This window comes from Salvelinus fontinalis, chromosome 4, assembly GCF_029448725.1.
Source record: "Salvelinus fontinalis isolate EN_2023a chromosome 4, ASM2944872v1, whole genome shotgun sequence".
Lineage (NCBI taxonomy): Eukaryota > Metazoa > Chordata > Actinopteri > Salmoniformes > Salmonidae > Salvelinus > Salvelinus fontinalis.
The window spans coordinates 74,034,517-74,059,796 of record NC_074668.1 but is presented as its reverse complement, the minus strand read 5'-3'; the positions used below and the strand labels follow the sequence as shown (position 1 = coordinate 74,059,796).

At 43.4% G+C, this 25,280-nt stretch overlaps 1 pseudogene; it reads left to right on the top strand.

Moving 5' to 3' along the window:
- Positions 1–24,031, top strand: LOC129854360 (AP-2 complex subunit alpha-2-like; annotated as a pseudogene).
- The last annotated feature ends 1,249 nt before the right edge of the window (positions 24,032–25,280 follow it).

The following is a 25,280-nucleotide window of genomic DNA, read 5'->3' as shown; positions in this document are numbered from 1 at the left end:
TTATTTGGAGTCTGTGGCTCAAGTAACCCCGCCTCTTTAACAAAAACCTTCTCCCGAACAACTGAAATAAAGTGTATTTAAGGTCTGACTGCAGAGAATAGACTAACAAATAAAATATCGCGTGGAACAAAATGCCTGCAGTCTCTAAAGGAGATGGAATGCGTGGCCTTGCTGTGTTTATATCGGACATTAGGAACTGTGAGTAGATGATGTTGACTTGCTGATTAGCAAGCTACAGTTCATTTGGGAGGAATGCAAGGCTAGGTATGAAACAAGCTATCCCATGTAAAGGCACACGCGCCCCATGTTTAACTAGTTAGGTACTTAATTAACAAAACAAAATAACGTGTGGGTAGTTCGTTAACTACCTAGTTACCTAGTAAATAGCTAACCTGCCAAAGCAGTTAACGGTAATGTAGCTAACAGAGTTAACAGTTAGCTAGCAAACTAACGTTAGCCATTATAGTTAGCCAACGTTAGCCAAAGATTGAAGCAAAAATAGCCCGCAAAGAACGGTAGCTAACTATGTTTCCTAAACAAACGTCCAGTCTGTGAAATAAAGGTAAATGGCTAGCTACAGACAGCAAATGCAATATTTTACTGTACTAGTTATACTTAACTAGCTGTTTTAATGTCACGCTAGGCTAGTTAGTTTAGCAAACTAGCCAATGGGCGTGGGTCACAGAGTCAGGAAATTAAAAAAATCATGGTGACATTCATCATTTTGGCTGGCTGGTGTTACACCGTTGTAGATTGATAATTTGCACATTTGGTGCTGGGTATATCTGTAATCTAGTAGAAAACTAGTTACCTCTACAAATGTTGACTAGTTAGCTAATTAAGATACATTTTCTCTCTAGCAACTATCATCATGCTCTGTCTATGAATGAGTGCGTATTCCTCCGACAATAACAATACTAGTAGCTGGATTGCATATACTACCATCAAGAAACCCAGCTGCAGTGCAGTGTTTTGTGGTGGTGGGACTGGGAACTTTCACCTAGACTAGAGCCATGGAAGTCTAAATGTGCTCTGTGAGCAAATTAGTCTATTTAGAGCACTAGTTTCCCTGCGTAAATCCATAGCAGAGACAGTGAAGGTTATCAACGTTCCATAACTTCAATGTAGGTGTGAATGAGGCATGCTACAGATCCATGCAGAAAAACTGATCCTAAACCGTAGGTCTGGGTCTGATCCTCCCGACCCAGGTATGCTCTCCTGACCTAAAGCCATGCCGTAATTTAGACATCTTACTTACTACTAAGACCATTCCTCCTGAAAGGTATCCAATTTATTTCCTGACCTCACCTCCCTAGTTTATGGTGCATAGGAACATCAATACACATACTTTGCAGAAAATAAAATAAACAATCAATAATTTAGCCCAGTCTTTGAGTACTGTGGTACAGTCAAACTGTTCCATTCCACAAGTGCTGTTGTTCAGGCTTGCATACAGGTGCATATGGCCCATACAGGTGACATTGAACATATAACATGTTTTATTTTCCATTTCAGGTAAAAGTAAAGAAGCAGAGATCAAGAGAATTAACAAAGAGTTGGCCAACATCCGCTCAAAATTTAAAGGTAAGCCAAGCAAAATCCCTTTAAATCTAGGTGTGAACACACTTTGGTGTCTGATGGTTCCACATAAAGTTTGTGGACACTGACACTAGTCATTTAGCTTATTAACAGTGCCCTCACAGGAGATCACCATGCAGCTATGCTGAATGTCAGAAATGTTCTCTACCACCTGTTCCATCTAGCCTAAAATAAGTCAGCTGTTCCAAAGTGAAAATCGATATTGGCATCTCTAAAATCAGGTGACTTGTGTTTTGGTGGCTAGAAAACATGTAGGGCCTATCTGCAAAGTTGCTTTTGAGGGGCTTATGAGCCAGCTCATTTTTATCAAATAACAACACATTTGTATGGAAAGGCTTGCCTTCCAAACTGATGGAGTACTTAGGCTACCACTGAGGCAGGCTATTTGGTTAAAGAACGACTGCACCCAAAAAGCAACTTCTTATTTTAAAATGTATTCTAGTGTCAAAATGTATTACATTGCAAATAGGATACTGTTTTGGTCATAAAGTCAGTCTTGTCCTAAACTGAGATTTGCGAGATGATAGTAAAAAAATACATGTCATGGAATGAAGGGTACTGTAACAGTTTTCTGTGGGTTGGGTTTATTTTAATCCTGCCCACAGCTGGCAGCACCCAAGTAGCCTAATCATCAATTTGGAGCACAGCTGCACATGACCCAATTGTAACACCCTTGGTCAATTTATAAAATATTGTCCCATTTACATTGTATAATTTATTGATGGTCCCTATCTATCCCCAGAGATAGGCTATATTAAAGTTCAGTGAGGTAGGGAGAAGCTAAAGGGCTTAGCTGAACAGGGAGAGTTGTTGAGTCAACTGTTCTGTCAGGAAACTGAGGGGGGCACAGTATGTTAGCAGGCTGGAATCCTTTCCCTTGTTTCCCGGGGAACTTCCTGTGGAGCTCGACAGAAAATCTCTTTCTTGCTGTTCCTCTCTCTTCCTTTCTCCATACACACATTATTAAAGGTTTTATGATTGTGATGTAAACATGTTTATCTTACTTTGAACCAGATAATACTTAGTTTATGCAGAAAGTTCAGAAAATAGAAAATTATAGCCTTAGAGAAACTCCTTATGCATTGTCCAGCTAATCCTTAATGTAGAGCCCCTCCTAATCTCTCTCACGGGACATCGTCCCACACACAGTGGAGGTGGGGTTCCAGACAGGGGTGGGGGCTCCATTAAACTCCCACTTTCAGAATGCTGTTGCAGCTCTTCAAGCTATAATGTGCATTGGTCTGCGTTTGGAAGTGCACTTCCAGGTTTCCTGTAAGCGGCATTGGACTTTATTTATTTGTGCAATGTTCTGAATCCGTCATTATTTTCATTGCACAGCTGCACTCATTTAGCCTCCTACCATTTGCCCTCTTTCACCAAGGTGAAAAAAGTGCTGCACTCAGCTTCCTGTCTTGTGCTGCTGACTCACCCTCTCCTCAACTACAGTCAGTTGTGGGGTTGATTTAACTAGCAACATGGAATGTCGTACTTTTATCTATTCCTAAGTGGGTTTCACATTTTTCTTCCCAGAATAGGAGTGGTTAGCATGTTACTCTTTTAGGCCTCCGTGCTTCAGATTAAGATTCATTTTAAAAGGGAAGAACACTAAAGTTCCGTGCTCTCAAACACGTGATCAGTCATTTGTGACTTGGCTTGCCTTAAAAGTATTATTTTCTTCCAGTTTTCTTCTGCTTCTAAATCTTCATAGTCATGACAACAACCTTTCTGTTTTGCTGCAGGAGACAAAGCATTAGATGGCTACAGTAAGAAGAAATATGTGTGCAAGCTGCTTTTCATATTCCTTCTTGGCCATGACATCGACTTTGGCCACATGGAGGCAGTCAACCTGCTCAGTTCCAACAAGTACACAGAGAAACAAATTGTGAGTTGAGAAGCCGGTCTTTGAATTTGTTTGCATGACTAAGTGAGTGGATTGAGTTATGTATCTAATTGGACAAAACACTGTGTTAAGCTTTGAGAATAGATTGTGTAATTATGTTAAACTATTATGATAACTTCCCTTTAATTCCTTTCAGGTTTGATAAACTGTTTGTTTCTATCCAACTCCACAGGGTTACCTGTTCATCTCAGTGCTGGTCAACTCAAACAGTGACCTCATCAGTCTTATCAACAATGCCATAAAGAATGACCTGTCCAGCAGGAATCCCACTTTCATGAACCTGGCCTTGCATTGCATTGCCAATGTGGGCAGCAGGGAGATGGCTGAGGCTTTTGCAGCTGAGGTGCCCCGCATCCTGGTGGCTGGGTAAGAAAGGGTAGTGGTGTGGAGCAGACTTAGCCTAATGACCGAGGTACCCTCTCTGTCAGTTTAACATTTGAGTCAGTCAGGCCTCTTTGTAAAAAAACCTGAAGCTATGTACCAGTTAAGTGATGCTGATGTTTTGTCATAATTTGTCAGGGTTTGTCTTGCAGGGACACCATGGACAGTGTGAAACAGAGTGCTGCCCTGTGCCTACTGCGTCTCAACAGGACCTCTCCAGACCTAGTGCCCATGGGGGAGTGGACCACCCGGGTGGTTCATCTGCTCAATGACCAGCACCTGGTATGGACTGCCATGGGGTTATTATGAGAGGACTGAGGACCTTTGGTTTTAGTGAGGGAGATTTGGATCGGTGGGGTGTGGATGAGAGGATTCTTTCACCATGACCTGCTGTCTTCGTTGTTAGGGCTATGTTTGAGCCAAAATAATAGTTTGTGGGCGTAATGAGGAAAAACATTGCATGCAAAAAAATGATTGGTTTGTGTATAGTGTAATATAAATGATTAGCTGTTTGTGTGTGATGGCAGTTGTATTACTTCCCTTTTCCACAGGGTGTAGTGACTGCTGCCACCAGTTTGATTACCACACTGGCACAGAAGAGCCCAGAGGACTTCAAGACCTCTGTCTCCTTGGCTGTAGCCAGACTCAGCAGGGTAGGCATATGGCTGTGTGCAGGACTTTTATTTCTTTCATCAATATGACCATTCAATGTTATTATGACCCTTAGTTTTTAGTCAGTTTGCTTGAGGCATAATGTGTTAGTCATGTCTCATGTCCTCCTGTTCTCTAGATCGTCTCCTCGGCCTCCACTGACCTGCAGGACTACACCTACTATTTTGTTGCAGCTCCCTGGCTTTCTGTCAAGCTCCTGCGTCTCCTACAGTGCTATCCTCCGCCTGGTAAGAAGCTGTGAGCATGATGACATGCGTGTGGGTGTTTGACTATATGAACATAATATTACTCAGAAAAGGTCTGTAGTGTTGCCGGGATGATCATAGTTGTGCTTTCATCTGTGGCCCCCTTCCTCCCCCTTTCCTGCCCCCTCAGAGGATGGTGCGATCCGGGGCCGTCTGACCGAGTGTCTGGAAACCATCCTGAACAAGGCCCAGGAGCCTCCCAAGTCGAAGAAGGTGCAGCACTCCAACGCTAAGAACGCTGTCCTGTTTGAGGCCATCAGTCTAATCATCCACCATGACAGGTCAGTCCCTCTCCCAGTTGCAGCAGCTACAGAAGACCAATGTATTCAAGAAATGCAGTTTGTATGTGTTTTGTTGGACTGTCCTGATGACAATGGCACCAATGTCTGTCCTCTCCACAGCGAGCCCGCTCTGCTGGTACGGGCCTGTAACCAGCTGGGCCAGTTCCTCCAGCACCGGGAGACTAACCTGCGCTACCTGGCCCTGGAGAGCATGTGCACCCTAGCCAGCTCTGAGTTCTCCCATGAGGCTGTTAAGACACACATTGAGACGGTCATAAATGCCCTCAAAGTACGCAAACACATTTGTACCTGCATTCACAAGCTACATTTGCCAGTCCTAGTACTCAGTGTCTTCTTGAGTACATAGTGTATGTATGCCTGTCTGTTTTGTTCCTGTTAGTGTGACTCTGCCGTAGTCCTGATGTTTGTTTGACCTGGTTGAATCCTGCAGTCGGAGAGAGATGTCAGTGTGCGTCAGCGTGCTGTGGACCTGCTCTATGCCATGTGTGACCGCAGCAACGCCAAACAGATTGTAGCAGAGATGCTCAGCTACCTGGAGACGGCAGACTACTCCATCAGAGAGGAGATAGTGAGTTCTAGACCAGTATCTAATAATTTCACCAACCAAAAGTTTATGATTGCTTCATGTTTTAAATGCCACTGAGATAATTTGGAGGAATACGTTCCACAGACCTAAATAAAAACATGAATGGCATTGTTCTTTGATCTGATAAGACTACCTCTCACCACAGGTGCTAAAGGTTGCCATCCTGGCAGAGAAGTATGCAGTTGACTACACCTGGTATGTTGACACCATCCTCAACCTGATCCGCTTCGCTGGGGACTATGTCAGTGACGAGGTCTGGTACCGCGTCATCCAGATCGTCATCAACAGAGATGAAGTGCAAGGTTATGCTGCCAAGACAGTGTTCGAGGTGCTTATTTTATTTTTGTGAATAATCTGTCTTTAACCGAGCCATGGGGACTCATTGTAACCTAATGTTTGTCTGTCTGGATTGTTCTTTTACATTTTTTTTATTTTTTATATACCTTTATTTAACCAAGTAGGACAGTTGAGAACAAGTTCTCATTTACAATTGCGACCTGGTCAAAATAGAGCAGAGCAGTGCGACAAAAATAACACAGTTACACATGGGATAAACAAACGTACAGTCAATAACACAATAGTTCTGATGTAGGTGTGTTTCCTTAATCATATTAGTTTTAAGCAGCTCACTTCCAATGCTCATCACAGGCTCTGCCTGCTTGGATGTGACCTGTGAGTTCAGGGGGATGGAGATGTCTTTGTCTTCTCGGGGAGGAAACTATGAGCCCGCCTTATGCTTTGGTACAGCAATATAAGATTACTTGATTCTCCCTTCAGTCTCTCTGCTTGTGTCTGTCTCTCACTGCTGCTCCATCCCGCCATCCCAGTTTTATGGATGTTTAGTCTTGAGCCCTCCCTCCTCTCCAGTGTCTTTCCTCCTTCATTGCCCATGATCTCTACCACTGCATCCTCTGACATTAGATCCATTGATGTCTACTGCAGATATACATCCTTTCAGAACCAGTGATATGCCTTGTCATTTTTCCTTTAGTCAGTTCCACCATAGTTTCAGCTGTGTTTTTGTTTTATAGTTACATTTGTCCCCATGTTCAGACTTGCTACCCCACATGCTGGTCTGCCCAGATTGAATCTCAACTTTGACATACCCATCATGGGAATTCCATCACGTGTATGTTAAGATCTGCTGACTGATATGCTCTCAGCCCCGTATCAATCAAATGTATTTACAAAGCCCTTTTTACATCAGCCGATGTCACAAAGTGCTATACAGAAACCTAGCCTAAAACCCCAAACAGCAAGCAATGCAGATGTACTGTAGAAGCACGGAGGCTAGGAAAAACTCCCTAGGAAGAAACCTAGAGAGGAACCAGGCTATAAGGGGTGGCCAGTCCTCTTCTGGCTGTGCCGGTTGGAGATTATAACAGTACATGACCAAGATGATCATAGATGACCAGCAGGGTCAAACAATAACAATTACAGTGGTTGTAGAGGGTGCAACAGGTCAGCACCTCAGGAGTAAATGTCAGTTGGCTTTTCATAGCCGATCATTCAGAGTTAGAGAGAGTTGAAAACAGCAGGTCCGGGACAGGTAGCACGTCCGGTGAAAAGGTCAGAGTTCCATAGCCGCATGCAGAACAGTTGAAACTGGAGCAGCAGCATGACCAAGTGGACTGGGGACAGCAAGTAGTCATCAGGCCAGGTAGTCATGAGGCATGGTCCTAGTGCTGAGGTCTTCTGAGCGAATCAGAGGGAGCATACTTAAATTCACACAGGACACCGGATAAGTCAGGAGAAATACTTCCGATATAACAGACTGACCCTAGGGCATAGACAGCAAGGGTGGTTTGTCGCTCCAGTGCCTTTCCCTTCACCTTTCACACCCCTGGGCCAGACTACACTCAATCATAGGACCTACTGAAGAGATGAGTCTTCAATAAAGACTTAAAGGTCAAGACCGAAAGCCCTGCCTCCAGCTGCTTGTTTAGAAATTCTAGGGACAGTAAGGAGGCCTACGTCTTGTGACCGTAGCGTACGTGTGTACGGAAGGACCAAATCGGAAAGCTGGGTAGGAGCAAGCCCATGTAATGCTTTGTAGGTTAGCAGTAAACCCACCCAGTCCAATCTATTATGCTATTTCATACATAACTCAGACTCTTTCCTTTCCACAGGCACTCCAGGCCCCAGCCTGCCATGAGAACCTGGTGAAGGTTGGAGGGTACATTCTTGGGGAGTTTGGGAACTTGATAGCAGGAGATTCAAGGTCAAGGTTAGTAACCAATCAATGCCATATATTTTGGTGATCCACTGTTATTCTCAGTTGGAGAGAGTGGAGGCTGCTGAGGGGAGGACGGTTCATAATAATGGGTGGAACGGAGTCAATGGAATGGTTTCAAACACGTGGTTTCCATGTGGTTGATTCCATTACATTGACACCATTCCAGCAATTACGAGCTGTCCTCCCCTCAGCAGCCTCCATTGGTTGGAGAAATGTACAGTCAATGATATCCTTTTGAGCTGAGGACAGACATCACTCACTGTGTCATCCATTGTCCTTCTTGCTCTAACTCCTTAGTCCACTCATCCAGTTTGACCTGCTCCACTCCAAGTTTCACCTGTGCTCGGTGTCCACCCGGGCTTTGCTGCTCTCAGCCTACATCAAGTTCATCAACCTGTTCCCTGAGGTGAAGGGCACCATCCAGGAAGTGTTGCGCTCAGACAGCCAGCTCCGCAACGCAGACGTTGAGCTACAGCAGCGTGCTGTGGAGTACCTGCGCCTCAGCTGCATCGCCAGCACTGACATACTGGTCGGTGACATTCCACCCTGCCTTTGTGCCATTATAAGCTTGATTGATTGCATTTGTTAGGTAATTAAAAGTAGTAGTATGCTCCAGCTGGAGACATTACATTCTTTAAAAATTAACTAGCATAAAAAAAACAAAGCCTGAATGCTTATTTCCATTGTTGTCCTCTATGGCAGTGAGCTAGCAGGTGGACAAGATTGACACTTTTACATTTAATGCAATTAAAAACAACCGTTTTATATTACTCTTAGCTTTTTAGTTGTTCAGAATACAACCCACAGCAAATCTTTGTTGATTAGAAAGACTGTAATTCAGAAAAGGACACTGTAGAGCCTCCAGTTCCTCTACCCCAGGTCATGCTCTTCATTCCCCATTCATTCTGTGCTCCCCTCAAGGCCACGGTGTTGGAGGAGATGCCTCCCTTCCCTGAGAGGGAGTCCTCTATACTGGCCAAACTCAAGAGGAAGAAGGGACCAGGAAACCTGCATCTCGATTTGGATGAGAACCGCAAAGAACGCAGTGTCAATGGGGGTACTGCAGACCATAGCAGCACTACCTCAAATGCCAAGGTATTACTGTTGTCATGTGTTTACTTATTAGAGCCTCCTATTCCTCTCCTCTCAGATGTACATTTCCTATTTTTCTGTCCGGGTGTTTTCTGCTGTCTTTTCAGTAACTCCCCAGCTCTCGTTCTGTCCGGCTTTCACTGTTTCCTCCTCTGTTCATTAGAGCTCTCCTCTCTTGTTTGTTGGGGATCTTCTGGCCCCCGCCTCGACCGCACCCCCACCAACCGGCCACGTCCGGTCTCTTCCTACCTCCTGCATGCCCCCCAGGCCTCTGCTGTCCCCGTGCTGCTCTCTGCTGGGCCCCTCTTTCAGGTTCTGGATGCTCATGCGGGATTTTTCACTTGTCACTTCCCTAACCTTAATACACTGTCCTAACAACATCATGTAATCTGATCTGCTTACGGAATAAAGACAATTCCAGATGCTAAGATGACGCATTGCTTTTGTGGGAGCTTGATTACTTAGCAGTATATATTCTTAGGTTTTCAGTTTATTTATTGTTGAGTCCTTAATATAGTCCTAATAATTATAGATCCTCCTAAAGAGGTTTGTTTTGTGTGTTGCACTGCTCTGTGCTTTCATTAGCGTAAGACCAATTGGAGTGGTTGATTGGTTCAGATCCTGAACTTCCGAAGTGAAGTAATTGTGACCGTTACCTCTCCTAAGGTGGCCGCGTCCCCCACTCCCTCCACAGACCTGCTTGGCCTGGGCAGCACCATCGCCACTCAAAACTCTGCCCCTCCTGCCTCCAAGGTGGCAAGCCTGCTGGTGGATGTCTTCTCTGGAAACATAGCAGCCTTGCCTGTAGAGACACCAGTGGCAGGGGGGCCTGTTGCAGATGAGAACTTCTCCAGGTAAGAAAGAGTGTCAGTGGGTCAAATATCAGAGGGAGGGGCTTTTTAACTGTATTGCTCCGTCATGGAGCTTACTAAAACCTGGTGTGAATGTGCTCCTCTCGCCCTTTACATTCTCGCTGTGCATCTCACTCATGGCTTCAGTTTCCTGCCGAATACTCCACAAGTAGCATATGCCAACGCCACTCTGCCCACTGCAGAGGAACCTGAAGACAAGTAAGAGACGTCATCAGTGGAGTCTGTTCAAAACACTTGCATGCTCACAGCAGATTGCGCTGGTGAAAGGGACATTAGTTACATCCCTACTGTATGCTGTGGGACTCTTGGCATCTTGGTTGGAATCCAATCCTGGGAGTCAAATCTGATTATCTTCATCAGATGACACTCATAGGACTTCATGTTACACAATACATGCATGTTTTGTTTGATAAAGTTCATATTTATAACAAAAAAATCTGAGTTTACATTGGCGCGTTACATTCACTAGTTCCAAAAACATCAAGTGATTTTGCATAGCCACATCGTTTCAACAGAAGTATTATCATCTACATTTATGATGAGTATAAGTTATACACATGGAATTATAGATATACCTCTCCTTAATGCAACCGCTGTGTCAGATTTCAAAAAAACTTTACGGAAAAAGCAAATCATGCAATAATCTGAGACGGAGCTCAGAACAATAGCCAAATTAGCCGCCATGTTGGGGTCAACAGAAACCAGAAAATACATGATAAATGTTTCCTTACCTTTGAACTTCATCTTAATGCAGTCCTAGGAATCCCAGGTCCACAATAAATGCTTGATTTGTTCGATAATGTCTGTTATTTATGTCCAATTAGCTACTTTGGTTAGCGCGTTTGGTAAACAATTCAAAAGACACAAAGCGCGTCCGCTATAACGTGACAATGTCCAAAAGTTCCTTAACAGTCAGTAGAAACATGTCAAACGATGTACGGAATCAATTTTTAGAATGTTGTTAACATCTCGAATAACGTTCCAACCGGAGAATTAGATTGACTTCAGATGAGCGGTGGAACGGAGGTCCTCCCCATGTGAATGCGCATGTGACTCATCATCAATATCTCGCTGTAATTTCAATGAGAGCTTGTTTGAAAATCTGCCACCTCAGAAAAAATTCAAACAGGAAGTGGAACTTCTCAGGTTTTTCCCTGCCGTGTGAGTTCTGTTATACTCAGACATAATTCAAACAGTTTTAGAAACTTCAGAGTTTTCTATCCAATATGAATAATAATATGCATATATTAGCAACTGGGGCTGAGGAGCAGGCAGTTTACTATGTGTACCTTTCATCCAAGCTACTCAATACTGCCCCTGCAGCCATAAGAAGTTAAGCCCAATATACCAGATATGAGATGCTTGCCCCATTCCCTTCCAGGTTTGTTTGCAAGAACAATGGTGTACTGTACGAGAACCAGCTCCTCCAGATCGGCCTGAAGTCTGAATTCAGACAGAATCTAGGTAAGTAGGCCTCAGCAAAAATACATATGCACCTAAGTGTGATTATGATCATGGTTTGACCCTTAGATCTTAGTGTTTAAATAAGTCTCTTTTTTCCCAACATACAGGTCGGATGTATGTGTTCTTTGGTAACAAGACATCAACCCAGTTCATGAATTTCGCTGCCTCTGTGGTCTGCCAAGATACTCTGAAGGCTCATATCCTTTACTAGATGCTATTATGTCATTTTCAAAAAATAATTTCCGTATGCTGTTTTAATAAATCCCTCCCAGTGTATATTATTTATTGTCTAGGGGTGGCCATTTACTGCTCCCTATTGTGCCCTTAACTGTTTCCCTACAACTGAATGTCCATGCAAAGCCTGCAGACCCCACTGTGGACGGGGGTGCACAACTCCAGCAGATACTCAACATTGAGTGTGTGTCTGACTTTGTGGATGCACCAGTGCTCAACATTCAGTTTAGGTAAGAACTTATTTTCCTCCTTTTATATGCATTTCAGAATGTGTGTTTCAGGGTGCAACTATTTGCTAGATTGGTGATAAATGTTTGCATGAACGTTGTTGGAAATGCTACTGTATCGGTTTCCCAGTTATTTAGTGTTTTACTCCTGTTTCTACACACAGGTACGGGGGAACTCTCCAGAACATTGCTGTTAAACTGCCTATTACTTTAAACAAGTTCTTCCAGCCTACAGAGATGACATCGCAGGACTTCTTTCAGCGCTGGAAACAACTTGGAGCGTAAGGAAACATATCTCTGCTATATACTTGGTGATATTTAACTTGGCAAGTCAGTTAAGAACAAATTCTTATTTACAATGATGGCCTAGGAACAGTGGGTTAACTTTCTTGTTCAGGGGCAGAACATATTTTTACCTTGTTAGCTCGGGGATTCGATCCACCAACATTTCAGTTACTGGCCCAACGCTCTAACCACTAGGTTACCTGCCGCCCCAAAAAATATATCCATATATCACAACATGTTTTTCTCTCTCTTGATATGGACACAATATTCCCCTCTGACAATGTGCCAGTTTACTCTTCCTTGTATTCCGAAGACACAAAAGGGTTAATTCATTCAGATTGGCCTGCATGTATAAATAGTGTGTACTGTCTCCCACTGTATATTTAAATGTGAAGGAAATGCCAACAGAATAGGTACACAGTGTCTTGTGAAATTGTTCCATTAGAGCTTGAGCAACATTGCCAAGATAAATAGATCAATGTTTCCCTAGGAGTGTGTAAAGTCTGTGGTGACCAATGAATAATTCACCGGTATTCCAGAAAGCACTTCTACCAAATATTGATTTATGTTGGTGGTATAGGTCAGTGTAATACATCTTAGTCTAATGCGTTTTAATTAAATGCAACTAAATGTGAAAATTGTGCATTGATGTCAACATGTTCACATGGAAATACATTTATCTATTTTCCATCATTCAGCAACAAGGTGAAACTTAGTGTAGTTACACATCCTTAACAGCTGAGGTTAAAGCTGCTAGCTGCTAGCCACTAAAATGGCGCCGGTAGAAATGGCAGCAGTTTTACGGGCGCCCAACCAATTGTGCTATTATGTGTTTTTTCCCCCCCCGCGTTATTTTTTACTTATTTTGTACATAATGTTTCTGCAACCGTATCTTACTGCAAAAAAAGAGCTTCTGGATATCAGAACAGCGGTCACTCACCTCGGATTAGACAAAGATTTTTTATTCAACAGACGAGGCGCACAAGACATTCTCCAAACACCCGGCAGGGCCGACATCCCTGTTATTTGCAAGAGGAAGCATTGTGTGCCGCCCCCCACAACCCCTCTTTTTACGCTGCTGCTACTCTGTTTATTATATATGCATAGTCACTTTAACTATACATTCATGTACATACTACCTCAATTGGGCGACCAACCAGTGCTCCCGCACATTGGCTAACCGGGCTATCTGCATTGTCCCACCCGCCAACCCCTCTTTTACGCTACTGCTACTCTCTGTTCATCATAGATGCATAGTCACTTTAACCATATGTACATACTACCTCAATCAGCCTGACTAACCGGTGTCTGTATGTAGCCTCGCTAATTTTATAGCCTCGCTACTGTATAAAGCCTGTCTTTTTACTGTTATTTCTTTACCTACCTATTGTTCACCTAATACCTTTTTTGCACTATTGGTTAGAGCCTGTAAGTAAGCATTTCACTGTAAAGACCTGTTGTGTTCAGTGCAGGTGACAAATAAACTTTGATTTGACTGACTTTCTCTACCCACAGCCCTCAGCAAGAGGTACAAAATATCTTCAAAGCAAGGCATTCCATGGACACAGAGGTTACCAAAGCCAAGGTGAGATCCCTTTATGATTAGAATTGATATGGAGATTTTGTCTTGACTTGTTGGTTGCCTAGTAGCAGCACATCAGCCTTTTCTTTATTCAAAATGTATACCTGATCACTATCTTTTTTGTTGATAGAAATATTTTAGGCTGGGTTTCTGTACAGCACTTTGTGCCATTGGCTCCTGTGAAAAGGGCTTTTTAAATCATCAAATTTTATTTGTCACATACACATGGTTAGCAGATGTTAATGCGAGTGTTGTGAAATGCTTGTGCTTCTAGTTCCGACCATGCAATAATATCTAACAATTTCACAACTACCTTATACACACAAGTGTAAAGGAATGAATATGTACATAAAAATATACCGATGGCCGAACGACATAGGCAAGATGCAGTAGATGGTATAGAGTACAGTATATACAATGCTCAAAAAATAAAGGGAACACTTAAACAACACAATGTAACTCCAAGTCAATCACACTTCTGTGAAATCAAACTGTCCACTTAGGAAGCAACACTGATTGACAATAGATTTCACATGCTGTTGTGCAAATGGAATAGACAAAAGGTGGAAATTATAGGCAATTAGCAAGACACCCCCAATAAAGGAGTGATTTTGCAGGTGGTGACCACAGACCACTTCTCAGTTCCTATGCTTCCTGGCTGATGTTTTGGTCATTTTTTGAATGCTGGCGGTGCTCTCACTCTAGTGGTAGCATGAGACGGAGTCTACAGCCCACACAGGTGGCTCAGGTAGTGCAGCTCATCCAGGATGGCACATCAATGCGAGCTGTGGCAAAAAGGTTTGCTGTGTCTGTCAGCGTAGTGTCCAGAGCATGGAGGCGCTACCAGGAGACAGGCCAGTACATCAGGAGACGTGGAGGAGGCCGTAGGAGGGCAACAACCCAGCAGCAGGACCGCTACCTCCGCCTTTGTGCAAGGAGGAGCACTGCCAGAGCCCTGCAAAATGACCTCCAGCAGACCACAAATGTGCAGACTGTTCAACAGTCTGATGGCCTTGAGATAGAAGCTGTTTTTCAGTCACTCGGTCCCAGCTTTGATGCACCTGTACTGACCTCGCCTTCTGGATGACAGCAGGGAGAACAGGCAGTGGCTTGGGTGGTTGTTGTCCTTGATGATTTTTTTGGCCTTCCTGTGACATCAGGTGGTGTAGGTGTCCTGGAGAGCAGGTAGTTTGCCCCCAGTGATGCGTTGTACAGACCTCACTACCCTCTGGAGAGCCTTACGGTTGTGGGTGGAGTAGTTGCCGTACCAGGCGGTGATACAGCCCGACGGGATGCTCTCGATTGTGCATCTGTAAAAGTTTGTTTTTGGTAACAAGCCGAATTTCTTCATCCTCCTGAGGTTGAAGAGGTGCTGCTGCGCCGCCTTCACCACGCTGTCTATGTGGGTGGACCATTTTAGTTTGTCATATGTGTACGCCGAAGAACTTAACTTTACACCTTCTCCACTACTGTCCCGTCGATGTGGATAGGGGGCTGCTCCCTCTACTGTTTCCTGAAGTCCATGATCATCTCCTTTGTTTTATTGACATTGAGTGGGAGGTTATTTTCCTGGCACCACACTCCGAGGGCCCTCACCTCCTCCCTGTAGGCAGTCTCGTCATTGTTGGGAATCAAGCCTACCACTGTAGTGTCGTCTGCGAACTTGATGATTGAGTTGGAGGCGTGCATGGCCACGCAGTCATGGGTGACTGGGAGTACAGGAAAGGGCTGAGAACGCACCCTTGTGGGTCCCAAGTGTTGAGGATCAGCAAAGTGGAGATGTTGTTTCCTACCCTCACCACCTGGGTACGGCCCGTCAGGAAGTCCAAGACCCAGTTGCACAAGGCGGGGTCGAGACCCAGGGTCTCAAGCTAATGATGAGTTTGGAGGATACTATGGTGTTAAATGCTGAGCTGTAATCGATGAACATTCTTACATAGGTATTCCTCTTGTCCAGATGGGTTAGGGAACTGTGATTGCGTCGTCTGTGGACCTATTGGGGCGTTAAGCAAATTGGTGACACCATAGGAAGCAGCACTACTCTGGACGGTTCTGACTTAGAATATTTGATTGATTGAAAGACGAAAGTGAAGAAACTGCATTAAGGTCACCCTGTCTTCACTAGCAATACTATGTAACATGCTGACCACACCTCCTGCGTGTCATGGACTCTACAAGGTGTTGAGCGTTGCAAAAACAATGTGCAAGCGCTCGTCAACGAGCATCTGCGTAGCTAGGCGCTAAAATTGAACTTGGTTCTATTTTTGATGCTTGATGCGCTGCAAGTCCCGCCTGTCCCATCATTGGTTTTCAGGAGCATAAACACACGTGGGTGATTGAAAGCTGAACTGAGGTCCACACTAGTCCAGTTGGTGGTAATGCACCTTAAAGTTGGTTGCCAACCACCATATAAAGTCCACAGAAGAAGACTGAAGGAGGAGCGATTACTAGAAACTAACTAGGTTTCTCCTTTTATCTGTGGATGAATTGTCTGAATAGGGGAGACACAATTTTGTGTGACTCAAAATTCTACAAAGATCCAGGAAAAAAAGAACCTTGTGTAATTTCATGTAAAATAACAATATCCCAGGACAAGCTAGCTAGCTAAATGTCCATGAATGTTTAATGTGTTTTGACCTGTTCCCAAATTAATATCGTTGGTTCGGAGTTAATTTTGATATTTCAACCTGCCTGTCCTGCTCGCGTCTGGCGTGAGTTGACAAATCAAATGCGCGCAGTGATGCATGTGTGCGCCCAGTCTGGTCAGCATGTTGGGCTGTGTTGTCGATAGTCTTAACCTTGATCTGGTGTCTGTTTTTGTTTTCCAGATAATGGGGTTTGGTGCTGCTTTGCTGGATGGCGTAGATCCAAACCCCTCCAACTTTGTGGGCGCTGGTGTCATCCATACAAAGACCACCCAGGTTGGCTGCCTCTTGAGACTGGAGCCTAATACTCAAGCACAGGTATGTAGCCCTCACCTCCCTCCAGTGAGAATTACTCTCCACCCCAGGACCCTGTCACAAACTCTTTCTTAAATGGTGGTTGAAAGGAGTTTTCAATATCCAGACAATGTATTTGACCCACCTATTTAACCCTTTCTTCTTTTGCAGATGTACCGCTTAACACTAAGGACAAGCAGAGATACTGTGTCACAGCGCCTGTGTGAGCTGCTCTCAGAACAATTCTGAACTGTTTCCAGATCAGGTCTTCTTACCTGGTATACCACAGAGCTGTACAAGCTCCCCCTGCCACTTGTGAAGACACCACATGGTTCATAACAAACAGGTCACACTTATCCTTCCCGTCTGTCTCATTTAAATTGGAATTGATGCAGTGTACAGTGTAAATTCTTTTTTATATTTGACGTATTATAAAAGTACTGTATATCAAATCACTTTTTCACTCACTTTACTAATATTTCACTGCGTTAAATCTGCCTTATGTCCATGTGTGCACAGAATATTTACGGATGTGCTTTTGTTGTGGAAAAGGCTTAGCCCTCTCCCTGTACTTTAAAGACATATTGACTGGAAAATTGGAATTCTGGGGGACTGGCAAGAAAATGCCTTAATTGTCTGACCCTCTTCTCCATCTGAGTAATGATAGTCCATAGATGTGCCTATTTTGTATTTCAGATCCAGGGTTACAGTTACACAAGCATACATGAAAAGATGTCGTCTTATTTAGTTCTAAGGACGGCAGCAGTCTTCTTTGCTTTTGTCTTACCTGGAAACAAGCCCTGTCCCTGAACACATCATGACCATATTGCAAACACTAGCCATTGTGTTTTTTTTGTTTTGTTTGTGTATGGAGGTGAGAATTTAAATTGCAGCGGTCATTATGTAGATATTTCCGGCTGGTCTTAACAGTCAGGTAAAGGGACTGTTATGAGAAATCATCTTCTTGTTAGTAGTGTGTGTGCTTATGTTAAACAAACCACTAAGGAATTAAGTGCTGTCATTATATTCAGATATGCATACAATTGTGTGTCCAACCAAAGTTATCTGTCCCAATCAGGGGGTTATTGGTATCTAATATGTCTCTAGAACATGTTTGTATCTAATGAAATCATTTTTTTGTTTGTTCAATAGACACTGGCTGGAATACGGTTTTAACCAATCAAAATTAGACCCACCCGTTGTATAATCATAGATATTACACAACCATACCACCATCCGTCACCACTACGGAACCCTTCTAGAACAAAGGCTGGAAGTCTTCTATGTATTATTTATTTCATTGGTTAATAGGCTATTTACACAGTTGGTTAAGGTTTTAGGTTGTTGATAGTGTACCATCATAACATTCACCAGATTATTTTATATTTTTGCAATTTAAATGGCAGAGTGGAATATATAATACATGCAGCCATTAGGTATGCATAACTCATAGAAGAAACTATGCCAGAGAGAGCAGTTTTTTATGCTCATAATATAGGTGGTCGGTGTGTCTGAAAGTGTTAAATGTAAACAAGACATTCAATTACAAACTGCACATGTTGATGGTTTCGATGATTATCAGAATTACGAATGTATTCTTGTTAATGGGGCATAGGACCCTAAACTTATCCGTGATGGCAAAACAGAAATCTTTCCTGCAGCACATAGTGGTTTATTATCTCTTGACCTCTAGCGAGTACTCTTCACACAGCAGTTGAATGATGGTTCAGGAGAGGAGCTGAGTTTCAGGGTTAGTCCTATGCTTGTACACTTGGAAAATGTTTAATGGAACTTGACTAATAGTGGAATATGTGATGGCCACAACTAGTTCTGTGATGTGTAGGGAGGAGCAGTTTTGTTTTATGCGTAGGTATTTACCCTGAATCAATATAATTCCGATTAAATTACAACGTAGCTGGGCAAAATGTCTTTATTGAGTAACTCTGTTACCCTACTATTACCATGTTATTAACACTTAATCCTTTGCTGGAATGTAAAACCCTACTGATTTTATTATAATGGTTAAACATAATATTTCAAATGGGATCTATAGTACTGGAATTTGGTTATAGGAAATGCAATGTAATATTGAAGGAAATAAACATGAAGGAATTTTCTAGAATCACCAACACCGGTGAGGTATACTACATAGCAGGCTCAATGAGTTGGCCAGCTAACTTTGATAAAACAACTGAAATGACTATTGAAAGCAAAGCTTAAATATGTGTTTTTGAATAAATTAGACCATGCCCATGTCAAACTTATCTTTCCAAAAAATAAGAATGTAGTTCAGAATATGTTGGCTGGCTAACTCATTGATCCTGCTTTGTAGTAAACCCCTCAGGATAACTTAAGCCCCAGCCGGACCTATGTGTGGTTCCTCCCTGGTCGCCATTTACTCAGTGGCACCACTCCTGTTTGTTAAACAGTGCTTACCCAATAGCACAATGCCAAAAGTTGGACAGCAATCAGCTACCTCTGATCAACTTTATTAATCTGTCTTTTCTATCGCAGCTGTAGAATCAAATAGGAGGGGAAGCCCACGTGAACATGCACAATGTCAGACGCATCCACTGCATGTGTTTTTCAATAGCACAAGATACGATCCTCAAGCACACGTGTGGAAATGCAGTATAGGCTTACTTGCACACAAAATACTTGTGGCTGTAGGCCTACTTGGGCACAAGCTTATATTTGCTCCCATAAAAATATAAAAGGCCCAGTGCAGTCCAATGTGATTTAAATACACTCACTGTACAAAACATAGCAACACCTTTTGCCTTCAGAACAGCCTCAGTCTGTCAGGTTATGGACTCTACAAGGTGTCGAAGACGGTCCACAGGGATGCTGGCCCATGTTGACTCAAATACTTCCCACAGTTGTAAATTTGGCTCTGAAAATCCCAGCAGCATGTCAGTTCTTGACACAAACCGGTGTGCCTGGCACCTATAACTATACCCCGTTTAAAGACGCTTCAATATTTTGTCTTGCCCATTCACCCTATGAATGGCACACACACACAATCCATGTCTAAAGGTGTAAAAATCCTTCTACATTGATTTAAAGTGGATTTAACAAGTGAACTCTAAGTGATCAAAGTTTTCTCCTGGATTCACCTGGTCAGTCTGTCATGGAAAGAGCAGGTGTCGCTAATATTTTGTATACTCAGTGTATATTTCCGCATTATGAGTGGAATCATACTGAAATTGTGACAATTATGATGCCATTTTAGTTTAAGAGCGGTTTAAAAAGACCACCTGAAATTTCAGCCTGTTTTGGTGGGATGGAGTTTTGGCCTTCGATGGTGATATCATGCGGTAAATTACACTGAACAAATATATAAATGCTACAATTTCAAAGATTTTACTGAGATATAGTTCATATAAGGAAATCAGTCAATTGAAATTAAGTAATTAGGCCCTAGTCTATGGATTTCACATGACTGGAAATAGAGAAATACATATTTTCTTGGTCACTGATACCTTTAAAAAACAGTAGGGCTTGGATCAGAAACCCAGTCAGTTTCTGGCGTGAACACCATTTGCCTCATGCAGCGCAACACATCTCTTTCGCATAGAGTTGATCAGGGTGTTGGTTGTGGCCTGTGGAATGTTGTCCCTCTCCTTGTCAATGGCTGTGCAAAGTTGCAGGAACTGGAACATGCTGTCATACACGTCGATCCAGAGCCTCCCAAACGTGTTCAATGGGCCGTGCATTATCATGCTGAAACATGAGATGATAGCGGCGGATGAATGGAAGGACAATGGGCCTCAGGATCTCGTCACGGTATTTCTGTGCATTCAAATTGCCATCGATAACACACAATTGTGTTTGTTGGCCATAGCTTAAGTCTGCCCAAACCATAACCCCGCCGCCACCATGGGGCACTCTGTTCACAATGTTGACATCAGCAAACCACTCCCCATACAATGCCATACACGCTGTCTGCTATCTGCCTGGTACAGTTCAAACCGGGATTCATCCTTGAAGAGCACACTTCTTCAGTGTACCATTGGCCATCGCAGGTGAGCATTTGCCAACCGACATCGGTTACGACACTGAACTGCATTCTGGTCAAGACCCTGGTGAGGCTGACGAGCACACAGATAAGCTTACCTGAGACAGTTTCTGACAGTTTTTGCAGAACTTCTTTGGTTGTGCAAACCCACAATTTCATCAGCTGTAAGGGTAGCTGGTCTCAGATGATCCTGCAGGTGAAGGATGTGGAGGTCCTAGACTTGCGTGGTTACATGGGTTCTGTGAGGCCGGTTGGACGTACTGCCAAATTCTCTAAAAAGATGTTGGTGGCTTATTGTTGAGAAGTGAACATTCAATTCTCTGGCAACAGCTCTGGTGGACATCCCTGCAGTCAGCATGCCAATTGCACACTCCCTCCAAACTTTAGACGTCTGTGGCATTGTCCCCAGTAATAGGTATACTTCTTGATATGCCACACCTGTCAAGTGGATGGATTATCTTGGCAAAGGAGAAATGCTCACTAACAGGGATGTAAACAAATTTGTGCCTACATTTTGAGATAAATATTTTTTGAACATGTGGGGGGGGGAAATGATATTTTATTTCAGCTTATGAAACATGGGACCAATACTTGTTGCATTTTATATTTTTGTTCAGTATAGGTAATCCACCAAAGTTTAGAATGCTTTTAAAACATGGAAGCCAAACGCTGAAACTATGGATACAGCTTATTTTGCCAGTGGGGGAGGCTGCCATGCAGATTCAATTTATTTTGTCCGCCTACAGACGTCTATATTCGTTTGCTAATACAGGACTAGTAATGGCCAAGTGCACTACTTTGTGAAAACATTTCAACTAAATATATTTGTATGTGAGTGGTTACCAGCATTTGGAGGCGTGCAGAGGTCATACTGAGCTTCTTACTGCATTGCTGAGCGCCACCCAAATGTTGTTACAATGCGCAGGGCTCCATATAGACATGATTGATTGATGGTAGGTGGAGGTGGGAGGTCCAGTATAAATACAAACTCACTTCCTTGACAACAGCTCTGACTTCTGCAGAGGCCGTATCCCAGTAAATGCTGTACGGCCACTGCAGACATCGGATTGACCACCTTTTATCCAGAGCAGTTTAAAGCAGTGAGTGCATACTTTTTCGTACTGGTTCCCTGTGGGTGTTGAACCCAAACCCATAGCATTGCAAGCACCATGCTCTACCAACTGAGCCACATCATTACATCATATCATCACAAACCACTTGATATGTCAGTGTACTCAATTACTGTATTGTGCATTGTTTTTCTTTATGGTGATGGAGAAATCCCACTAGAAGTCCCCGTATTAGCATGTTTCTGTTAGCTGATATATCATGACAAAATACACACCATATTACTGTCCTGCTAATGTGCCTGGACCTTGTAGGCTAACTGATCCATTTGGTTGACCAACCAATAAGGCAGGCAAGATGCAGTTATTTCGAAATTAATAACACATTCTCATTTACAGCAACTACCTGGGAAATAGTTACAGGGGAGAGGAGGGTGGATGAATGAGCCAAATGTAAATTGGGGATGATCAGGTGACCATGATGGTATGAGGGTTAGATTGGGAATTTAGCCAGGACACCGGGGTTAACACCCCTACTCTTACGATAAGTGCCATGGGATCTTTAGTGACCACAGAGAGTCAGGACACCCGTTTAACGTCCCATCCGAAAGACGGCACCCTACACAGGGCAATATCCCCAATCACTGCCCTGGGGCATTGGGATATTTTTTTAGACTAGGGGAATGGGTGCCTCCTACTGGCCCTCCAATATCAAATGACATAGGCACATGTCCTGTTTTGTTTCATACCAAAATATCTGCATAGTCCAACAGCCTAGGCTGGATTTTGCAACCATTTGGATCAGTTTGGGTGTATTCTTGACAGTTTAGAGAAGGTCCAGGAAGTTATATTAGCAGGCCACTCATATGGTGTAGGCATCATATAGTGTAAGCCTATTTTGTCAGGATGTAGCCCTGTGTTAAGATAAGCCTACTTTAGGAAAATATTGGCTTTTCCTTCCAACTCCCCACCCGTTAATGCTGTAGCCTATTTTACATTCAGCAGGTAACAGCAAACAAGTATCTTTCCTCCAATAGGCTATTAGTAGGCTTATGAAAATCATTCAAAATAGGTGTCCAACAAGCTTTTGTAGTCCGGCTTTTCCTGGGACTCCACAAGATTTAAAAGGAATATCCATGGCAACGGAGAGGCCAGGTGCCAATTGCGCAACTGAACAATGAAGACCGGCTACATCTTGAGCCTATAGCCCAAATTAGAAGCGTATGCATATTAGCCCATAATTCATAAACTCAATGTTAGACATAATACTGCAGGGGTTTTAGGCTGACTTTCTGTAAGGCACTTTGTGACATCTGCTGATGTAATAAGAGCTTTATAAGTAAATGTGATTGAGTGATTATATCCAGTCAATTTACACAGTGAATGAAAAGAAAGTTGATAAAATAATGAAATCATAGATAGCCTACATTATGTGTGCTCCCAAGGCTGAGCTGATTGCGCTCCCTCCCAGTCCCTGGGTACACAGATGGAGAAGCTACCCTATTGTTTAAGTTTTTTTAGGGACAAGAAATGTTTCCTACCTAGGCTACAACAACACAATGTAATAAAGAATGTTATTGTTTAAGTGAGTACAAAACTCTAGTCTAGGCTGTAAACTGCAGTGAATGTGTGAGGGGATATTCAAATGAGCCAGTTTACAATAATTGTGTATTCACTTGATAAAAATATACATTCTTCATTGCACTGTGTTGTTGTAGCCCAGGTTTAATATTTGTATTTTCTGAAAAAGTAGGCCTAGGCCTTATCAATAAGGTTTGAGTGCAGCCTGGAGGAACACCAGCATATTTGTAATTTCATAATCTGTTAACTGTTATTTTTCTTGGACTTTGACAGGTAAATGTTTAGCCTATAGTCCTAATATTTATCTAATGAATGGCCTAATATCTACATCATATTTAGCTTCTTACTTTGGCTACACATCACTAGCCACTCTCTTCCAACTGTTCCCGTGCCCAACAGGCTATAGGCTATGCAAGCCTTTCCGCAATAGGCATTCCTCTTCTCGGGAAATCCCAGGAAAAGCTATAGGCTGCAAAAATTACAGGACATTTATTTTCATATTTTATTAATGCTATGCCTAATAGCCTATTTGGGGAAAGAAGCAGGCTTGCTCTTGCTAATCGCTGAATGTGGCCTACAGCAAAGAAAATGCATGTTGGGAAAAGTTAAGGAGAGAAAGTGCATTGGTGTGATCACTTTTGTCCGGTTATGATGACATTGTTGCACTGATGCACTGCAAATATTCTGAACAAAAATATGAACACAACATTTGAAGTTTTGGTCCTGAAATAAAAGATCCCAGAAATTGAGCATTTCTCCTTTTCCTTTGCCAAGATAATCAATCCACCTGACAGGTGGCATATCAAGAAGCTGATTAAACAGCATGATCATTACACAGGTGCACCTTGTGCTGGTGCCAATAAAAGGCCTCTCTAAAACGTGCCGTTTTGTCACACAACACAATGCCACAGATGTCTCAAGTTTTTGAGGGAGCCTGCAATTGGCATGCTGACTGCAGGGATGTCCACCAGAGCTGTTGGCAGCTAATTTAATGTTGATTTCTCTACCATAAGCCACCTCCAAAATTTGGCAGTACGTCCAACCGGCCTCACAACCGCAGACCACGGGTGACCACGCCAGCCCAGGACCTTCACATGCGGCTTTTTCATATGTGGGATCGTTGAAGACCAGCCACTGCAGACAGCTGATGAAACTGGATTTGCACAACCAAATAATTTCTGCACAAACTGTTTGAAACCACCCTAGGGAAGCTTATCTGTTTGCTTGATGTTCTCACCAGGGACTTGACCTGACTTCAGTTCGGCATTGTAGCCGACTTCAGTGGGCAATTGCTCTCTTTCGAGCGCCTCTGGCACATTGGAGAAGTGTGCTCTTCACGAATGAATCCCGGTTTCAACTGTACATTTACATTACATTACATTTAAGTCATTTAGCAGACGCTCTTATCCAGAGCGACTTACAAATTGGTGCATTCACCTTATGATATCCAGTGGAACAACCACTTTACAATAGTGCATCTAACTCTTTTAAGGGGGGGGGGTTAGAAGGATTACTTTATCCTATCCTAGGTATTCCTTAAAGAGGTGGGGTTTCAGGTGTCTCCGGAAGGTGGTGATTGACTCCGCTGACCTGGCGTCGTGAGGGAGTTTGTTCCACCATTGGGGTGCCAGAGCAGCGAACAGTTTTGACTGGGCTGAGCGGGAACTGTACTTCCTCAGAGGTAGGGAGGCGAGCAGGCCAGAGGTGGATGAACGCAGTGCCCTTGTTTGGGTGTAGGGCCTGATCAGAGCCTGAAGGTACGGAGGTGCCATTCCCCTCACAGCTCCGTAGGCAAGCACCATGGTCTTGTAGCGGATGCGAGCTTCAACTGGAAGCCAGTGGAGAGAGCGGAGGAGCGGGATGACGTGAGAGAACTTGGCAAAGTTGAACACCAGACGGGCTGCGGCGTTCTGGATGAGTTGTAGGGGTTTAATGGCACAGGCAGGGAGCCCAGCCAACAGCGAGTTGCAGTAATCCAGACGGGAGATGACAAGTGCC